This window comes from Haliaeetus albicilla, chromosome 17, assembly GCF_947461875.1.
Source record: "Haliaeetus albicilla chromosome 17, bHalAlb1.1, whole genome shotgun sequence".
Classification (NCBI taxonomy): domain Eukaryota; kingdom Metazoa; phylum Chordata; class Aves; order Accipitriformes; family Accipitridae; genus Haliaeetus; species Haliaeetus albicilla.
In genome coordinates, this window is record NC_091499.1 from 15,209,142 (window position 1) to 15,228,626 (window position 19,485).

At 39.1% G+C, this 19,485-nt stretch overlaps 1 protein-coding gene across 1 annotated transcript in view; it reads right to left on the reverse strand.

Moving 5' to 3' along the window:
• Window positions 1–8,725: 8,725 nt before the first annotated feature.
• Window positions 8,726–19,485, reverse strand: part of GPR63 (G protein-coupled receptor 63) — a 377,175-nt gene continuing 366,415 nt past the window's right edge. The window contains exon 5 of the transcript XR_011328428.1: window positions 8,726–8,792. The gene's annotated coding sequence lies outside the window, so the exon portion shown is untranslated. The remainder of the gene's footprint in view (window positions 8,793–19,485) is intronic.

Below are 19,485 nucleotides of genomic sequence, written 5' to 3' on the forward strand. Positions count from 1 at the left end.
GAGTAAGCAAGGCCTCCCTGCACATGTGTTAAAACTGCTCAAAACCCACGTGTCACAGCCCACCTCTCAAAAACTCATTTAAAACAGGGAGCTAAAGGTGGACAGATGTGAACCAAGTATACCGTACACTTAATGATACCAGCCTTTCTTGATGGATCAGAAAGGCTCTGGTTAGCTTTTCGATCCATTTATGGATGAGACCTTTTGTGAGATGAAACCTTTTAGTGGAATAACTAGTGTTGGGTACTAGTCATCCCGGGGAGAAAAGGAGAACAGACAGAATCTATCCCAAGGCTACCAAGTTTCCAACTCATGCTCTGAGGTAAGAAACTTGGTTTCATACTGCAATGCTAAAAATCAGCACTTCTGAGACACCCAATGCCCATCTGAAGCACATGAATATATTAATCTAAGAGCCACAATAGGGGAGCCATAGTTCTGTAACCCAAGCAATGATATTTGAAACTGTCTTTCCCTGTCTGAATCTTCACTTCAATTGAAAGTTTGACATTTTGTGTGATTCCTGTCTTTCTGTAAAGTGCAATATGATTTCATCTGCAAAGATCTAAAGTAACCTGAGAGAGACTGGTCTCCTGTGTTGGCAGTGTTTTCGAATACCTGATGATAGGGGTGTTCATTTTCAGTGAAAAAAAAGCTTAGTGGATTTCTTTAAAATCAAACCCAATTTTTGATTGGAATAGCAGCAGGAAGTAAATTACCAAAAAATAACAATGGAGTCTTTCAATTAACATATTCAGCCTTCTGCATAATTTCAACCTAATTAAAAAAATACAGCTAACTAAAATGCTGGGTTTATTACGACTTGATTTTACAAACTTCATATTAAATGGCAACTTTTTTTTTTCTCAGGGAAAAATAAAAAAGTGCAGTGAAAGGATAGTTCTTAATGTTATTTTGCTTTTGCAGAACTGGCCAAAAGCCAAATTTGAATGGATATGCTTTATATGTAAAACTTACCATGCAGTTCTAATTAAAATCTGCTGAAGCTTTCAGATTCATTTAAAAGAGTTAATCTTCTGAATACTCTTCATTTTCTTTTGGTTGCATTATATCTAAGGAGAAACTATCATACTTTCTTAAATTAAGTAGGATGGACTAATTTTTAAAACATCAAGAAATAAAACCCAAAACTTGGTTTCTTATGGACACAAATCTATGCATTTTTGACTGGATTTTTTAGTGACAGAAGCTTTGCCATGTGTAAATATCAGAATGTAGAAAAATAAACAAAAAGTATTTTAAAAAAATCAATATTTAATTATTTCTTCTCATTGATAGAATATAAGTGGGTTTACATACGGGTACATCCCACTGGGATGGATACTGAGTATAACTAATTTGACCACATATATAAAGTACCTAAGTCTGTTTCTGTCTTTTACTTTATTAATTTAAAATGTTATTAAGTGTGTGCCACTGCTAAAGTGGTTAACTGTGGGTAGCTTTTATAAGAAATACATTGATCTCCTCATTGTACTTGGTGAAAAATAACTGGCAAGATAGCAGATACTTAGAGGGTGTTAGACCATTTTTATTGTCTTCTATCTATATTATAGATAGATAATATATACATCTATTATTGTATATAATTTATATTAAGATAATTAATGGTTAATAATACAGTAATATAATGTAATGAATAATAGAATGAACAAACAAAATAATAGTATGAAGATTATAACAATGAAGATACAGATATAGGTATAGATGATACTGATATAGATAAGTATAGATATAGATAGTATTGAAAAAGTATTTTTCTGGGTGCTATATGGAAATAGTAAGTGAACTGGTCGGACAACATAGAGTGAACTACCATCAGCAGTGCTGATAATGCCCAGCTCTACCCCTCCTTTGCCTCTGAAGGCCACTGTCTGGCCCGTGGTTGACTCATTGACGAATGGCACCCAGCTCAGAGTCCTAGCCACACAATCAGGGCAAGGGAACCTTTCTGAAGAGTTCTTAGCTAAGGTTACTCCCCTTTGGTAATCTAGTACATAGTTTATGGATATTTTAGGATTTACCAGGTAAAAAGAACCCCACAAAACTGCTTTCTTTCACCTGTAGTTGAGTAGGACATCCTGATGCATCCTGACCTCAAGCGGTCAGGATGGGCTGGTGTCATCTATTCAAGCTGGAAACTCTCAGTCAGGCTATATCAGTGCAAAAACATGTGTGTGACGACTGAAGCATGCATAAATTCTGAAGTACGACTAGATGCTATAGTGTATCTCTTCAGCAGCATTGTCACCAGGAATACAAAGCACAGGATACAAAATATTCACTATACTGGATTTCTAGGGGATTGCAGAAGAAATGTGAGAGATAAAGCTTAACCTACAAGGCATTTCATGTCCTGAAAGAGCTGTTCCACTGCCTGGGAAAGTAAAGAGATTGTAAAATGTCTAAGGAATGAGCTAAAGCAGTCATGGCATTGGTAGTGTCAAAAGAGGTTATACCAGTCTGAGTCTTAGTGGAACTCCTCCTTGAAGTTGATCTTGTTTAAATGTGTATTAATGATGCAATTAGGTTTTAATGGTGTTAAGTAGGAGTGGACTGTAAAGTTTGCTGATGATATAAGACTGAGAGCACCCACTAATAAATGAAAATTTCAGGATACCATGCGGAAAGAACTGGGTGATCTTGCGTTGTGGTTTAATCCCAGCCAACAACTAAGCACCACACAGCTGCTCACTCACTTCCCTCCCACCCAGTGGGATTGGGGAGAGAATCAGGAGGAGAACGGTCAAACTTGTGGGTTAAGAAAAGAACAGTTTAATAGAACAGAAAGGAAGAAACTAATAATGATAATAATAACAATAATAAAATTACAATAATAATAATAAAATAAATGAAATATGCAAAACAAGTGATGCACAATGCAATTACTCGCCAACTGATGCCCAGTTAGTTCCTGAGCAGTGATCCACCTCCCAGGCCAACTCCCCCCAGTTTATATACTGGGCGTGATGTCACATGGTATGGAATACCTCGTTGGCCAGTTTGGGTCAGCTGCCCCAGCTGTGTCCCCTCCCAACTTCTTGTGCCCCTCCAGCCTTCTTCCTGGCTGGGCATGAGAAGCTGAAAAATCCTTGACTTAATATAAACACTACTTAGGAACAACTGAAAACATCAGTGTGTTATCAACATTATTCACATACTGAACTCAAAACATAGCACTATACCAGCTACTAGGAAGACAATTAACTCTACCCCAGCCAAAACCAGGACATCTTGCAGAATGGAGAAATAGGAAAAGGAATAAACATGACAACTGATGATAAGCAATTCTGCTATATGTTAAGAATTTGAAGAGTCATGACTGTTGAAGTATTAATATAGTATAACATTAAAATATCCAAATATGATCTTTGAATGCATTAGAAAGGTCTTTCCAGCAGATATGAAGTAAATGTTTGACCCCTTCTACTTCCCCTCCCTCCCACCACTTTACTCTGGCCTGCCATATCTAAAAAAGATGGATTCAAACTGAAACACGTTCAAAGAGGACTATATGAAAAGCCTATCATTCAAAGGGAGAAGAGAGGTTACATTTTTTTTTTAGTATTGCAAAACAAAGGCTGCAAAGGAATATGCCTAATGTCTATAGGTAAATCCTAATGTTAAACACTGAAGTGGTAAAGAAGTCCTTTAAAAGATAATGCTGTCACAAAAATATATATATATGTATGTCAACTGATTATGCACACATGTAGGCTGGAAATCAGAAGAATGTGCCTTAAAGCAGAAGGTTCTTAAACAGTTTTCATAAACAAGCAGTGGAAACAGAAACCTAATCATTTCTAAAGTTTATAAAGGAGATTACCACTTTTGGCTTCTTGTCATACCAAGACATTGGACTCAATGACCTGGGAAGTGCCTTCTTACCCCACTGTGTTTGTACAATATCTAACTACAGCCTTAAAAATTAAGATTAAAGTTGCAATGATTAGCTATATTCTTCTAGCATAAATGCACTGTGCAGTCAGAGTAAAGGTCAGATTTCTCAGAGCAAGTCGTTCCTTGGCATCTACAGTCGATGGTATAATGAATTTCCCCAAGATCTACAACCTGAATCAATTCTCCTAAATTCTTAGTCATTGAGTAAAGTTCTCAGAGGTTTTAGTGTCTATACAGCTATACAATATAGCCACTGCACTCCAGAAAGTCTTAGTCCTGCACTGTGAAGACAGAAGTCAGACCACAGCTCTGGGGGATAGTGATTCACCTTAGTACAGACAACAGAAATGGAATTTCTGCAATGCTATTTATTTGCAACAGAAGCAGCTTTTATTTGCTCAATATCTTTGGATCAAACTGGCCCTGTTTACAACTAAACATGTTGCCTTTTTCCCTCTGGCTAAGGATTTTTCATCTTTGCCATTAAAAATGAAACTCAAATGTTTATTTCTAGCTGGGCTGCTACCGATAGGACTTGATTTTAGAGAAAATCCTTCTTCATTTACATCTAGAGTCCCAATGGAATTTTTCCTCTTAATACAAATAGGAAGGGTTATGTTTCAAAGATTTCCATCCATTTTACTCCAGCTGAAGTTAATTGGGGGTGTGGGTGTTTGGAGGCTTTGGCAAATCAAGCCCTTACACAGCAGCTCTGTTAATGTTGGTGAGTCAGAAGGGAACCCATACCACACTCCCACATCTGCATCAGCTCCCCACTTCTGTCAGTAGGATGTAGAACTCATTTATTTTTTGTCACTGAATTCAAATGTGACTGAGTATAGAGCAGATCTGCTGAATAGGAAGGTGCATTTTTACATAATACCTTTTCAGAACTGAAGAAAGGTCAAAATCTGTTTGACTTATATTGCATGAAATTAATTCAAAGGAGATCATTTAGGACAGAATTCAGTCCCAAGCTTCTGTAAGACTACAATTACAGATGGCTTTTTCAGAAACAAAAGAACAGGCTACAATGTCCTTCACATATGTCTTATAAAACTGTTCCAAACTGAACCCAAATGTAATTAATGTTAGATATTAAATAGTTATTGCAGAGGAATCACAAAATCATAATGCCATCATAATGGGGCTAAAATAAATTCACTAACTTGGGACAAGATTGAAAACTACGTATACAGCTGGGTACGTTTCATGGACTACTCCCAATTACAGACAACTTCATTAATAGTCAATAAGGCATTGTATAAAAATCATACTGAAGAGATATGATGGTCAACAAATATCTAGCACAAACCTCAGGATTTCCTCATTTGAACTGATTGGTTTCAGCCTGAATGGACCATTCCAAAACCTGCTGATTACTGAGACATAAAGGACTGGTATGCTCCTCATTTCCTTAGCACTCTCTTCACTCCCAGCACACAAACACATGAACACTCACATTGCGGTGGCTTGAATCCAGGCTGTGAATGATGTATAACAGAAGGAGCAATCAAATTGCTCTAAAACCATTAAAGTCACATTTTCATTGTTAGTTTGCAGCACAATACCCCTATGACCAATAATTCTGACTGCTGTGAACACATAACAGTAATACAGTGAGATTGGCTCAAAATTAATGTATACTGGGATACTTCAATTAGTCAGCACAATGCTAGAACTAACAGATGTTCCATACTGTAATGCAGTATAACAGAACAAGAGTATGACACAGCTACATTGGTTTTATCTTCACTACTTTTTCTATGTAGCATCAGACTACATGCAGTATATAAGACCAAATGCAATTATGAGTCTTTAGAGTTAGCAGCTGGACATGGCAGAAAGTATTAGTAAGCTCTCTTGCCCTTAGGAGACCACCATGTGGAAGAAAATTGATTATTATAAAGTTTTGGATGGTTTCCCAGATACACTGCAAAAATTGATAAACACTTAAGAATTTTTCAGCCAGAAGAGGACAGGTGTCAGAGGAAAGAGGAGACCTATTATGGCACTTATACCATATTTTACAGCAATGCATCATCACAGTGGCGGCTTAACCCAAAACCATGGCGTTATTCAATGTCTGCTACTGTATATAAATTCATCTATTCCAAGGTCAGGTGCAAGCTCTGTGAACACAGAGTCTGACCTTCTCTTGAACACAAGACGTAGGATGCCCTGGATGCAGTCTGACCTGTTCAATAACCTCAGCTATAGAGAACCCAGTATTAACCTTTGCAAATTCTTCCTGCTTGGAAAACATCTGTAGTTTTCTTCTGATCTGAGTTTGTCTCATTTTAACATCTTGCCCTCAGAATTTGCCAATAATTTTGTTTTAGTTTCAAACTTTTTCTTCCCATGAAAGTGCCTTTAGATTACAAACAAGTCATCTTTTAATCTTGCTAAACAATTAATTACTTGAGAAATTTAACTAGATTAAATGAGATTAAGCTGCTAGAGTTATGCAGTGTTGTATTGGGTTTGAGTGGCAAGGTTTTGGTAGCAGGGGGCATACAGGGGTGGCTTCTGTGAGAAGCTGCTAGAATCTTCCCCCATGTCCGACAGAGCCAATGCCAGCCGGCTCCAAGACGGACCCGCTGCCGGCCAAGGCCAAGCCCATCAGCGACAGTGGTAGCACCTCTGGGAGAACAGATTTAACAAAGAAAAATAAGTTGTGGGAGACACAGAAATGGCAGCCAGAGAGAGGAGTGAGAGAACCAGCCCTGCAGACCCCCAGGTCAGTGCAGCAGGAGGGCAGGAGGTGCTCCAGGTGCCGGAGCAGAGATTCCCCTGCAGCCCATGAGGAAGACCATGGTGAGGCAGGCTGTCCCCCTGCAGCCCAGGGAGGACCCCACACCGGAGCAGGGGGATGCCCGAAGGAGGCTGTGACCCTGTGGGAAGCCCGCGCTGGAGCAGGCTCCTGGCAGGACCTGTGGCCCCATGGAGAGAGGAGCCCATGCTGGAGCAGGTTTGCTGGCAGGACTTGTGACCTCACGGGGGACCCATGTTGGAGCAGTCTGTGCCTGAAGGACTGCAGCCCGGGGAAGGGACCCACGCTGGAGCAGTTCTTGAAGAAATGCAACCCATGGGAAGGACTCACGTTGGAGAAGTTTGTGGAGGACTGTCTCCCGTGGGAGGGACCCCACGCTGGATCAGGGGAAGAGTGTGAGGAGTCATCCCCTGAAGAGGAAGGAGCGGCAGAGACAACGTGTGATGAACTGACCCCAACCACATTCCCCATCCCCCTGCGCCGCTGCGGCGGGGCGTAGGTAGAGAATCCGGGAGTAAAGTTGTGCCCAGGAAGAAGGGAGGGGTGGAGGGAAGGTGTTTTAAGATTTGGGTTTATTTAACATTGTCTTACTCTGATTTTGATTGGTAATAAATTAAATTAACTTTCCCCAGGTCGAGGGAAAGTTTTGCCTGTGATGGTAATTGGTGAGTGATCTCCCTGTCCTCATCTCGACCCACAAGCCTTTCGTTATATTTTCTCTCCCCTGATCAGTTGAGTTGAGTGATAAAGCAGCTTTGGTGGGCACCTGGTGTCCAGCCATGGTCAACCCACCACAACTGTATGGGTTTATTTCCCAATAGGATAATCCCAAGGGTTATCATGTAACTTCTCTAAACTGTTCACGTGTCTGTAGCACCAAACCTGAGCATGGTACTCTAAAGCAGTAATTTTCAAAAGTGACATAGGTACGTCCATAAAAAAAGGAAGACTAGGGAAAACATGGGCCCTCTTGTGAAGGAAATGGGAGACCTAGTTACCTGGGACATGGAGAAGGCTGAGGTACCCAATGACTTTTTTGCCTCAATCTTCAGCAGCAAGTGCTCCAACCACTCAGTCCAAGTCACAGAAGGCAAAGGCAGAGATTGGGAGAGTGAAGGAACACCCACTGTAGGAGAAGATCAGGTTTGAGACCATCTAAGGAAACTGAAGGTGCACAAGTCCATGGGACCTGATGAGATGCATGCACAGGGACTGAGGGAAATGGCGGATGCAGTGGCTAAGCCACTATCCATCGTATCTGAGAAGTTGTGGCAGTCTGGGGAAGTTCGCACTGATGGGAAAAAGGGAAACATAACCCCTGTTTTTAAAAAGGGGGAAAAGGAAGATCCAGGGAACTACAGGCCAGTCAGTCTCACCTCTGTGCCCAGCCACATCATGGAGCAAATCCTCCTGGATACAAACTTCATGAAGTTCAACAAGGCCAAGTGCAAGGTCCTGCACATGGGTCAGGGCAATCCCAAGCACAAATACAGGCTGGGCGATGAATGGATTGAGAACAGCCCTGAGGAGAAGGACTTGGGGGTGTTGGTTGACGAGAAGCGTAACATGACTTGGCAATGTGTGCTCACAGCCCAGAAAGCCAACAGTATCCTGGGCTGCATCAAAAGAAGAGTGACCAGCAGGTTGAGGGAGGTGATTCTCTCCCTCTACTCCACTCTTGTGAGACCCCACCTGGAGTACTGCGTTCAGCTCTGGGGACACCAACGTAAGAAGGACATGGACCTGTGACAGGCTGAGAGAGTTGGGGTTGTTCAGCCTGGAGAAGAGAAGGCTCTGGGGAGACCTTACTGCAGCCTTCCAGTACCTAAAGGGGGCCAGCAGGAAAGCCAGAGAGGGGCTTCTTACAAGGGCATGTAGTGATAGGACAAGGGGTAATGGCTTTAAACCGAAAGAGGGACAATTTAGATTAGATATAAGGAAGAAGTTCTTCCCTGTGAGGGTGGTGAGGCACTGGAACAGGTTGTCCAGAGAGGCTGTGGATGCCCCATCCCTGGCATTGTTCAAGGCCAGGTTGGATGGGGCTTTGAGCAACCTGGTCTCGTGGAAGGTGTCCCTGCCCACGGCAGGGGAGGTGGAACTAGGTGATCTTTAAGGTCCCTTCCAACCCAAACCATTCTGTGATTCTATGACATATCTTCCTTATTTCTATACAAATACTCCTAGCAATAACATTGCAGTTCATGCTCATCTGAGCTTTACAGTCAAGGCTTCTCAGAATAGAAAACTTTTCCTCCTTTATTGGAAATAACATCCTTTCATGCTATGTCTATGGCTTTATGCTTGGCCATATGTAAATTCAGCTGTTTGTTTGCACCTAGCCTGCCAGACAGTCTTGATCACCTTGCATCAAAGACTTCCCTTTTTATTATTCACTACACTCACATTTTTCATCTGCAGCTTTATCAGTATCATTGTGTATTTTCTTCCAAGCATTGAAAAAGAATATTAAATATAATAGAGTCAAATACTGATCCCCATGGAGCTCATAGACAAACATCTGAAGAATGATGATTCTTCAGTAATATTTTAAGACCTTTCAGTTGCCCAGGTTTTAATCAATTCCGTATGTGCCATGTTGATTTTATTTCTTAATCAACATGTCATGTGCTACCAAATGAAATGCCTTATAGAAGACTAAGTGTGTTCCATCAGTTTTATTACCTTTATAAACAAAACAGGTTTGCTGTATCATCTGTTTCATTATTCTGCCTGAGATCATTATCAGCCTGACAAATCTATAATTACACTTTTTTGCTGTTTATATTGGTACAGAATTGGATCTCCTGTTTACTTCTGGGACTACCAAAATGTTTTGAGTGTTGAAGCTCAGTGTAGAAAATCAAGCCTAACAATTCAAGAAAATCTTTAGCCAGCTCTGTTAACAAAGTCCTGGATGCAAATTACCTTGACTTGCTTATTTTAAAATGTTTGCTTTTATTAGTCTTTGTTTAATGTATACCTACATTTTTTGAACTGAAAGATTTTTATCGTTACACCATACTAGATGCAAGGCTACAAACTGCAGTGTTTATATGAGACTACAGTAGTGCAACCTCTTCCTCATCACAAAATACAGAACATGTCCCAGATGTGGTCCACAAGGGCAAATACCCCTTCTCGCAGCCATCAGTATGTTCTGATATGCCATATCATCTGCCTTTTTCCTAAAGGAGCAACTGCAGTATTTTATTTAATAAATATTCTGCCTCTTTTGTCATTACTGAAATGCTCCTGTTTCCATCTGGCTTTAGACCAGTACTAGACCAGAAATCTTTTGTCATAGTCTACATCAAAGCATCTTTCTTATTGTATTGACATTTCCCAGCCTCTTTTTGTCCTTCAGCTTCTCCCATTATTCCTCAGTATCTCAGTTTTCTTTGTAATATAGGGTATGAACTGACCAAATCCATCTATTCTAAATATTCTTTTGAAAGGCAGTGATGAGTGAGGTATGCTTCCTGTTCAGTTTAGTCTAATCTAAAACTCATCAGAAAATATCATATTGACTAAGATAGAAGTTGGTTGTTCTCACTAAAATGACCATATAATCTCTGACCTATACCAGCATTAACTGTGGCTAGCACTTAATTATAAGCCATCAATATGCAAAACATTCATTTTTCTTTAAAATATCAGGAAGTGAGTATATTAATACAACACTTAAAAAATTTTTAAAATGTTAACACTTGCAATGAAAAGTTTTAATTTTACCTTCCAAAAATTATTTTTACATGAAAATTAAAATAAAAAAAAAGTTAAAAAGTCAAAATATGGTCAAAAACTTTCAATTATGCTGAAAAAAATACCTTTATAATGTGAAATTAATATTCAGAAAGTTATGGGTGTTTATTTCAGCTAAAATACACATACATACACTCACACAAACAGGATCAAGCATATATTAATTGAGAAAAATTAGTCTTAAATCCAGACTTTGCAACAGACTTGAAGACTTTGATTCTCATGGCTCCTTGCTCAAAATAGCTAGACTCTGTAGGAATGGAAGGATCTGCCAAGAGAGGACTTACTACAGAATCAAAACCATCACTTACAATCTTTAACCTTTATTAACAATTCATGCCCATTACTGCAGTCATTTTCTTCATACTCTCTTTATAAAGAGAGTACAGTTCTTTCTACAATTCTTTATCAGTTCTGTTTGTCAAAGGTCCCAAGGCATCTAGAAGTTTCTTCAAACAGAGCTTTAAAACTTCATGATTACTTAGAGATTGTAAAATAATCTAACCTGTTCAATATTAATATTTATTTTGTGCAGTTTGTAGTCTTTTTGTCTCCTGCTCTCAGAATACCCACTGTGAACCACACATGAAACTGTATATTGTTTACACTCTAAGCTGGCTATCAGCCAGATCTGCATCCATTTTCTATAAGTACAAATTCTGCTCCATATCCCAACTTGCCAAGATCAAAGGGCCTGGTGGTGGGGAAGGGGAGAAAGCAGAATAGTGGCCTGTTGTTGCATTACTTGTGTCATCCATCAGGAAAGGTAACTTTATTTTCGCTATTGCTGAAGTATGCTAGACCTCTCTCTTCAGCTCTGCATTACTGTTCAACGTATTTGATTTATAATAGGAAATAATGTTTATTTTTCAAGTCACCTAGGAACAGATGTGGCAGGGCACAGTTGAATGAAAAAAGAAAAACCACAGGGTTCCTTTCAACTGACTAAACAGGCCATATATATGAAATAACAGCCATAGGTCTGTATTTTGCTCATGGGAACCTAACATAATAGTGGAGGCCAATGTAACACCTACTAACCTGGGTAAGGCAACACTCTGACAGCTGTAATCTTAAAAACCCAAAGCTGATATTCTTCTTTTATGGTGTATTTACTGGTATAAATAAGAGTGGAATATTTCAGCTCAATATATATTCTCACCATGACCATACCAGATACCCAGAGTCATGGCCAAAACATTGTGAAATTGGTGTTAAGTTGGAGAATGGCGGTTTTTGGTTGTTGTTGTTGTTTGTTTCTTTGTTTTAATGCAGGCATGTGTATTTTCTTCTTGGGGTGTGTAATTGTCATGGTTTAACCCCAACCATGCTGACCCGCCGACTCCAGGAGAGTGGAAAGTGATTTACCTCAATTTTGGCAGAACTGTAGAAAACTCTCTTGTTTCCGTGCCAGCTTTCTCAGGCCCTCACAACTGCAGAAAAGAAATGACAGGGAGGGATTAGTGTAACCGAGCTATACACAAGCCTTGCTTCTTCCTGTTCAATCTTGCTCAGAAGTGAAAAGGACAGCGCTGTGGCTGCCATCAGGGCTGGGATGGAATGCAGCAGAAGTTGCGTTATACCGAGCTTTCCTTTTTTCCTTCATTGGCTGATTATAACTCTGTTACAGAACATGCACAAATAATCCCTGTAAATATGTAAGTAATCTTTACTGAGGAATCAGTAATGGTAAATGCAGCTGAAGCAATGCAGACATTATCAATTATCATGATCAATATGATGAATGTAACAGCACAAGGCAACAATAGAAAAGTCAACATTAGGCTTCTGCAAAAGTTCAATACAAAATAAAGGTTCCCCAAATTTTAACCAAACCTCTATTAAATAGTTATGTTTTAGAACAGCACTTAAAAAGAAACTAAAGGCATATTTCGAATTTCCAGCTTGTAATCACCTAGTTATCATAAAAAGCGAGAGAATTATGTCTTAAATTTGATATACCAATGTGTTACAAAATATTCCTGAGTCCTTTATTAAAAATGTGTGTTTACTATATATATGCATTACATTACACTTGTATACATGCACAGTTATTGATTTATGTGATGTCATAGATAAAACTTCTTTAATCTAAAGAAGCAAATAGAAGAAAATCTTAAAAGCGTAGAGAGCACAAAATTATCTCAAATTAGAAAGTGAGTTGATACTGGCAGGTGCCTTTGAAACTATTACTCTTGGCAAGTTGTTTTTTGTGTTTGTTTCTTTAAACAGTGTCTGGAGATAAAAACAATAAATCATCATGCAGAGTTTGGTTGTAATCTGCTACTGTTAAATTTTTATACCTGTTTTTATTTATTGTAACTCATTCAGAGCTCTTTAAAGCTTGTACCTTTCAAACATATATTATTTTTTCTTGGGTTTTGGGGTCTTTTCTTTTCTCCCAAGGTGTTTTCACTATGTAATTCTGAACAGAAATAACATAGTAATGTTTCAGTGAGAAAAAACCTGTCTCTTCCCTTATCATTATTTTTGCCATTTTGAAAAAAATACAAACCAAAAAAACAACAGAATAAAACTGCTTTTGGAGACAAAAATGAGTTGGGTTAAAAATCCAAATTAACTGGAAATATCCTCAGTGAGTAACAGTCTACCTCTTTTCTCTGAAGTAATTGGTTTTGACTGGGTAGGGTTATTTGTACTTGAAAATTTCATAGCAGGCAGTGTCTTTTAAAAACATCACTTACAGTTGTATACCAAAGGAAAATTTGCAGCAACAGGAATACATTCAAAGTGATTTTTCTGAGAGTCACTATTTTAAGGAGAAAAAATCTGGGTCTAGCATGAATTATTTGTACATGAATTATTCTGTGACTCCTGCCATCTTTCCTTTAAGTATGTATTCTGATATCCTTATTCATTATGAGTACTATGATTTCATGTAGTAGTCAATATAATTTGGAAACTGTAAAATATGACCATAATGACCATACTTACATGTCACCCATGTACCTCACCACCAGTACCGTTAATGAGTAGCACCATGCCTGTCCCTCATTAACTGCTATCCTGGGAAGTCTGATGGACAAGTTAAATTGGAGAGCAGACGATCACAAGTTTCTTTTAATTCTTCCCTGAAGATCCACAAGTCGCCTGCTGGCTAATCACATTATTTGAAACTGAAAGGTAGAAACCTGAGGTTTTGTTACTGAAAGTGTTTTGAAGGAAGTTTTCAGAAAGATGAGAGGAAGAAATATCCCTCTCTCCACCTCAGGACAGAAAACTGAAATAATGAACTTCAAAGAGCATAATGGAAGTAAGCAATAGCTTCTCCTTATGTGTCCTTTCATTCTTCCATCTGTCTACAACACCCTTCTTTTTACAAGTCCACAAGCACACCCACCAATTCACCCAGCCACTTCATAAGCCATCTGACTCCACCATTCCAGTGTTTCACCCTTGCAATTCAACTTTTCGCTCTTTTATCTTACATTTTATTCTGCGTCATCTATTAGAAATCTTACCCTGCTAACACACTTGTTTCAGAATGAAAAAAGCCCCTTCATGTGTATCCCATCAGAGACCACGGTCATCCTGCTAAAAATCTGAATCTCTCCTGGCTAAGAGAGAGATAATTAGAACAAAAGCACCTTCTCTTTACAGCCTTATTTCTCTCCACATGCTTAAAATTATGTTTCCCTCCTACTCAACACTTAAAACTATACCTCTGCATTTTGTCTGGGAGCATGGGCAGGTGCAATTGTAATGGAGTTTTACTACCATGGTGTATTTTTCATTACCCTTTCACCTTTGAGGACAGGTCTTTTTTGCACTTCAGAAACAGCTTAGGAGATATGGGTCATAGACTTATAGGCACAGCAAAAGGAGCGAAAAGAAGAATAGAGTTAAGAGTCTATTATATATCAAAAGCAAGAGATTTCACAGTCACATTAATTTAACTTCTAAAAATGTGGTGGGAAGGTCATATGAGACAGTGCTCCCGTTATAAAATCATTTTCAAAGGACAAGACAGCATATGACTGAACCCCTTCAGCAGAGCTCTATGTAGTATTAAATCCTGCCTCAGACCAGACCTATAAGAGCTGGGAATGGTTGCCCCCAGCCAGGGATGGTTGCCCCCAGCCCGAGGGTGACTCCTGGCACCTTTGCTGGGCTCCTAAGCTCCAGGCACACGCTGTGGGAGTACCTACAGGCGTGATTCACAGCACGTGGCTGGTGTAACCACAAGGAAGACGCTGGCCACCTCCAGTCTGTTGGGGCAATGGTCAGGGACCCCCCTGGATGCTGCTCCAACTGGACTGAGCCTTTTTCTTACCTCTCCTCCAGACGAGTTCCTCAAGCCACAGGACTCTCCTGGGGCACGGAGAGTGACTTCAGTGTCTTTGGAGAAGTTTCAATGTTGTCTGTATTAACCACCACCTGAAAGATTTGGGCAAGTGCTGGAGGGACAGGAGTGTTTCAGGCTGCATTTCTTAAATTCTTCAGTATTTACATATAAATATCCAGTGGAAGAGGATCATCTCGTCGTAGCATGATATTAAAACTGGAGCAGATTCAACAAGAGGGTTGATGAACACAATGACTGCCACCACCAGCTCCAGCCAGATTACCCTCTAGTAATTAGAGTTTTCTTTTGAGAGCACTGTAAGAAGACAAAGGAATTAAAATCCAGGCATGACACAGGTTCAAGTAGCTGACTTGTTGGACAAAAGCAAGCTCGCACATCTATCCCCTCTGCTGCTCATGTTTGTCAAATTATTTAAATCGGATAATCGTGCTGTACAAATGCTGCCAAATCGGGCTCCTCACCTGGCAAATGTGGACGGAGAGCACTTCTGCAGGTAATGTGAATCTTGTCAATGCAAGACAGCTAAGTCCAGTGCTGTCAAAATTAAGTCCTTCAAGCATGGCCAGAAGCCCAACTCAGGCATCAGGGTACTTTACACAAAAAATCTGGGCAGATTTTTTGTCCATTCTCTATAGGCAGCAGTTTCTGTGGGGCATTTGAGGATCACAATATTCCAGTCTGGTATTTTGAATTATGATGTGCTTAGGTTTGGACATCTAATACTTCTGTGTCTCTAATTCACCTCAAACAAACTGTCAGTGCTTTCCAGTTCCAGCTTCCACAATGCGTTGATGTTGCCAACAGCCTTTCCCACTTCTTCATGATTCTATTAACTCTCTGTAAAGATTTGAGGTCCAGAATATTAATTTGATATGAAAAATCATCTTTATTCCTCTGAGAGTAGTAGGTTACACCACAAACGACCAGCAGTGAAGATGAAAACGGAAGCAAAGTGCTTAAAAACAAGAACTTTGCGGAGTTGCAATGCTGTCTTGCCAAACTTCATTCCTAACACCAGAGGGAGCTGTGCAAAGGTATAAATTCTGAAAATACACTCCTTGAGAAGCCCAGACTTCGCTGGCCAAACTGGCCCGAGCAGCTAATACTGGTGTGTCCACACGGATTCAGAAAAAAAAAAAAAATTACAAATATTGCTATAAGGTGAGCATCCATTACCTACTTTTTGAGGAGTAAAAAATTAGCTTCGCAATGTGTGCCCAAAAGTTTTCTTCTTTTCTATCCTCTCATTGAGAATTTAATCAAATTTAACACAACTTTTTAATGTAGCATCCTTTTTTTAAAAACTAAAGCTTTCATACATCTATTCCTTGGGTAGCATTTGTAGTCTATAACTTATACCTCTTTCATATACTTATATTTTACCTAATCTAAATTGCCACTTTTATAGGGAGCCATAACCTTTTCCTTTTACTTCTTCAGCTATTCACAGTTTTACTCTGTGGAGATCTTTATAGGTTTAATATCATTATCTTGCTTATCAACAAAGATATGAGTTCTTCTTCAGTAAATGGGGCTTGGGTTTTGGGTTGGGTTTTTTGCATTTTTATGTATTGCCCATAGTTTTAAAGGTATACAGCAATATAAAAACTTCCTGATCAGTATCACATACAAATGTCTTGAACTACAAATTTCTTAAAAAACAAACAAACAAAAAAAACCCAAGAAACCCCCCCTTGTCCTTGGTATGGCGTTGTCTTAAGTTCAGCTTTAATTCTTAAAGAAAAATGAAAGATCCACTGACCTATCAAGCTTGAGCATACACAGTTTGTAATTATTTCTGTTTCTCACCAGCATAAATGCTGCTACTGGGTATCTCTGCCAGGAGATGACAAGACTCAACCCTTCCCAGGCATCTAAGAACTGACTGCAAAAAATGTAGAGCCTCCCACCGTATGCAGAGCATGTTCAACACACACTGTTTGAGCCAGTATTTGGGTACTAGCTTTCAAATTCAAGACAACTTTAACAACTGGTAATTTGTTGTGGCTTTTTATTCCAAACTCTCTTTTTAATTTGTTAATTTTTCCCATTGACCTGAGCACTCTATCATTGTTCACTGCAGTGGCCTGCTGGATAGAAAAGTTGCCATTTTCAGCTTCACTTGTGATTAGTATGCTGCAATAACTTTCCTAATGCGTTTACCTTTTGTTTTCTTGTCTGACATTTACCTACATCACCCCTCATTTGCTGCCCAGGAGTCCAATTAATTTTAAAATGTCCAGTTTTGTCTTCATTCATCTGTTGCTTATCATTTCTGTGCAATAAGTTAAGGTCTGTATGAAATACCATGTCCTTGATTTTAAAGAAGTTAAGCATGCAGTTGTAATTACTGATGTGCATGCTGCGTTTCTGAATGTGAAAATGATCATCATCCATTTGCATGTGCAATTATCCATTCTGCATATACCATCTGCAGGTGAAGGTTTCACAGGCCACAGTGGTAATTTCACATGCAAATTAGACATGTGACTACACTTGCATGTTTCACATGCAATTACTCGCCTAAGGCACCTAAAAATCAAGACCTAAAATAACTATGTATAATAAAGCTGACAACTAAATGCATCAATCTGAGGAAATTCTGATAAAGATGTAACATTGTGAAATCTCATGGCATATTATTGTTGCATTTAGCAGTTATGCTATAGCTGCTGCTGTACAAGTGAATAATGCAAAATTTTGTAGCAAATCTGTGAATGGTTTAGCACATTTGGAGAAATAGTAGCTGATAAATGGAAGGCTTTGATGCAAAGTTTGATTTTGTAAAAGCAGTTGAGGTTGTGTCATGTGAAAGATGCAAGATGAGAGCATAGGTTCAGTTTTAGGGGAGGGAGCTTTAACCTGTTGCTGAGTTGTGGAAGAGCTAAAGTTGTTGTGTTTAATCCACTGCAGAAGATGTTGATGGGGTTGGGCTAAGCTTAAATGTGTGGCTGTTAAGTCACTGACTCTTCACTGTTCAAGACGTCTCTATGGCAAGTTTAAGCCTCACACAAAGATCAATGACAAGGGGGCTAAAATACAGAAGTGGGTGAGGTGAAATAATGGTTTTCATCCTCACTCAGAAGAATTACTTGAATTTCTATTCAGAAAAGAATGTCTTCATCAGGATCTGCAAAAGCAGCAAGTGTGAAAAGAAAGGATTAACAGATGCCTTTGTGCTTTGCTGAAGGGATGGGAGTTTCTCCCAGATGAACCCAGCGGAGAACTTCGTTTCTTTCATTAAAATCCAGGGCTAATTTGGAATTTGGGATGTGTTTGGTTCCATTAATTTGAAGCAACCTGATGAAATTGTTATTCCATTTCTGAGTGTGAGAATTCCTGCCTTATAGATAAGTCTTTTGTAAAGCATTTCATGTTAATCATTGGTATTTCAGTCAAATTACAATGTGCATTTCAACATCCTCTTTTCCATAATAATAGTCACTGACTTTCCAGAACTTTGTGACTCTTCTTTTGTTAGAGGACAGTATAGTGTATGTTTTTGCTGACACCAGATTTATCCTTGTTAGAGTGTTTTAATTTTTCTGTGGCAAAAGGACATCCTTCTGGCTCATTTTTGGAATATTGAGAAGCATATTGTGAAGATGGTCATTTCCATTCACTATCACTTCCATTACAGGACTATAAAGATTTCTTATGTTTTATGTAAGATGCAAAGAAATACAATTGTTTAAGATGATAAGGTATGCAAAAAGTATCTGCTGCCAGTGACGTTGCATTAGCAGCTTAGAAACACATATCTTTATGAAAATTCAGCAGTGCAAGGGAATGTGTCAGGGCATCAGAAATTAATCCTCTATACTGTTCAGTTATTAAAATTGTCCCTGGCACATTTTTGGCTCAGACCAACTGTAGTAGTCCTAAGCAGCCCTTAGACATAACTTGGAGTAAGCAGAGTCCAGAGACCATTTGCTTTGTTTCAGTCGTGTGGGTGCTGGCCACCCACTGATAACCCCTGAGCTACCCAGCAAGCCTCACTAGCACAGACATAGCCTAAGCAGCTGGGTCTCCTGAAAACTGAATTATGCTTTTAAGTTGTTGGGTAGTAGTGCTTTTATAGCAGTCTAAGGGTATGAGAGAGACAAGGTTTATAAGGAGAGGTAGTATTTTCTACCAGAATAATTCATGCAGTGGTGAGAAAGAAGGGATACTTCTGGGGCTCAGAATGCCTTAAAATAGGCATTTTTGAATGACCAGTAACAAAAGAAGGAAAAAAAGAAAAGAAAACAATAAAAACAATAACAATGCTTAAGAAGAAATACAGAAAAAAAACCCCAGCATGAGTTCATCTATTGATAGTCTGTCCTTGTCTATCCTGCTCCCTTACACTCTACTCATCTCTGTGATATATGAGAGCCTGTTTTTAGTTTGTCAAGAAATATGACTACAAAATAGAGGCATGGAACTAGATCAGTCCAGGTCACCAAGTCCAGTCATCATTTTGTCAGGTAATCCCTTTTAAATGTATCCTGCTTAAAACTGATTATGCTTCTTGCTTCCCCCTTTCCTATCACAAAAGATTGTTTCAGAAACTCGCTGCCCTGAACCTTAGAAACTTGCTCTTACATTCTATCCCCAAATTGATTGATTGACGATTTTTTATTCACTTGTCTTATGCTAACATAGTCTAAAATACTTTTACCTTCCCCAAGCTGGTGACTGACCTTCTTAAGTACTTGTA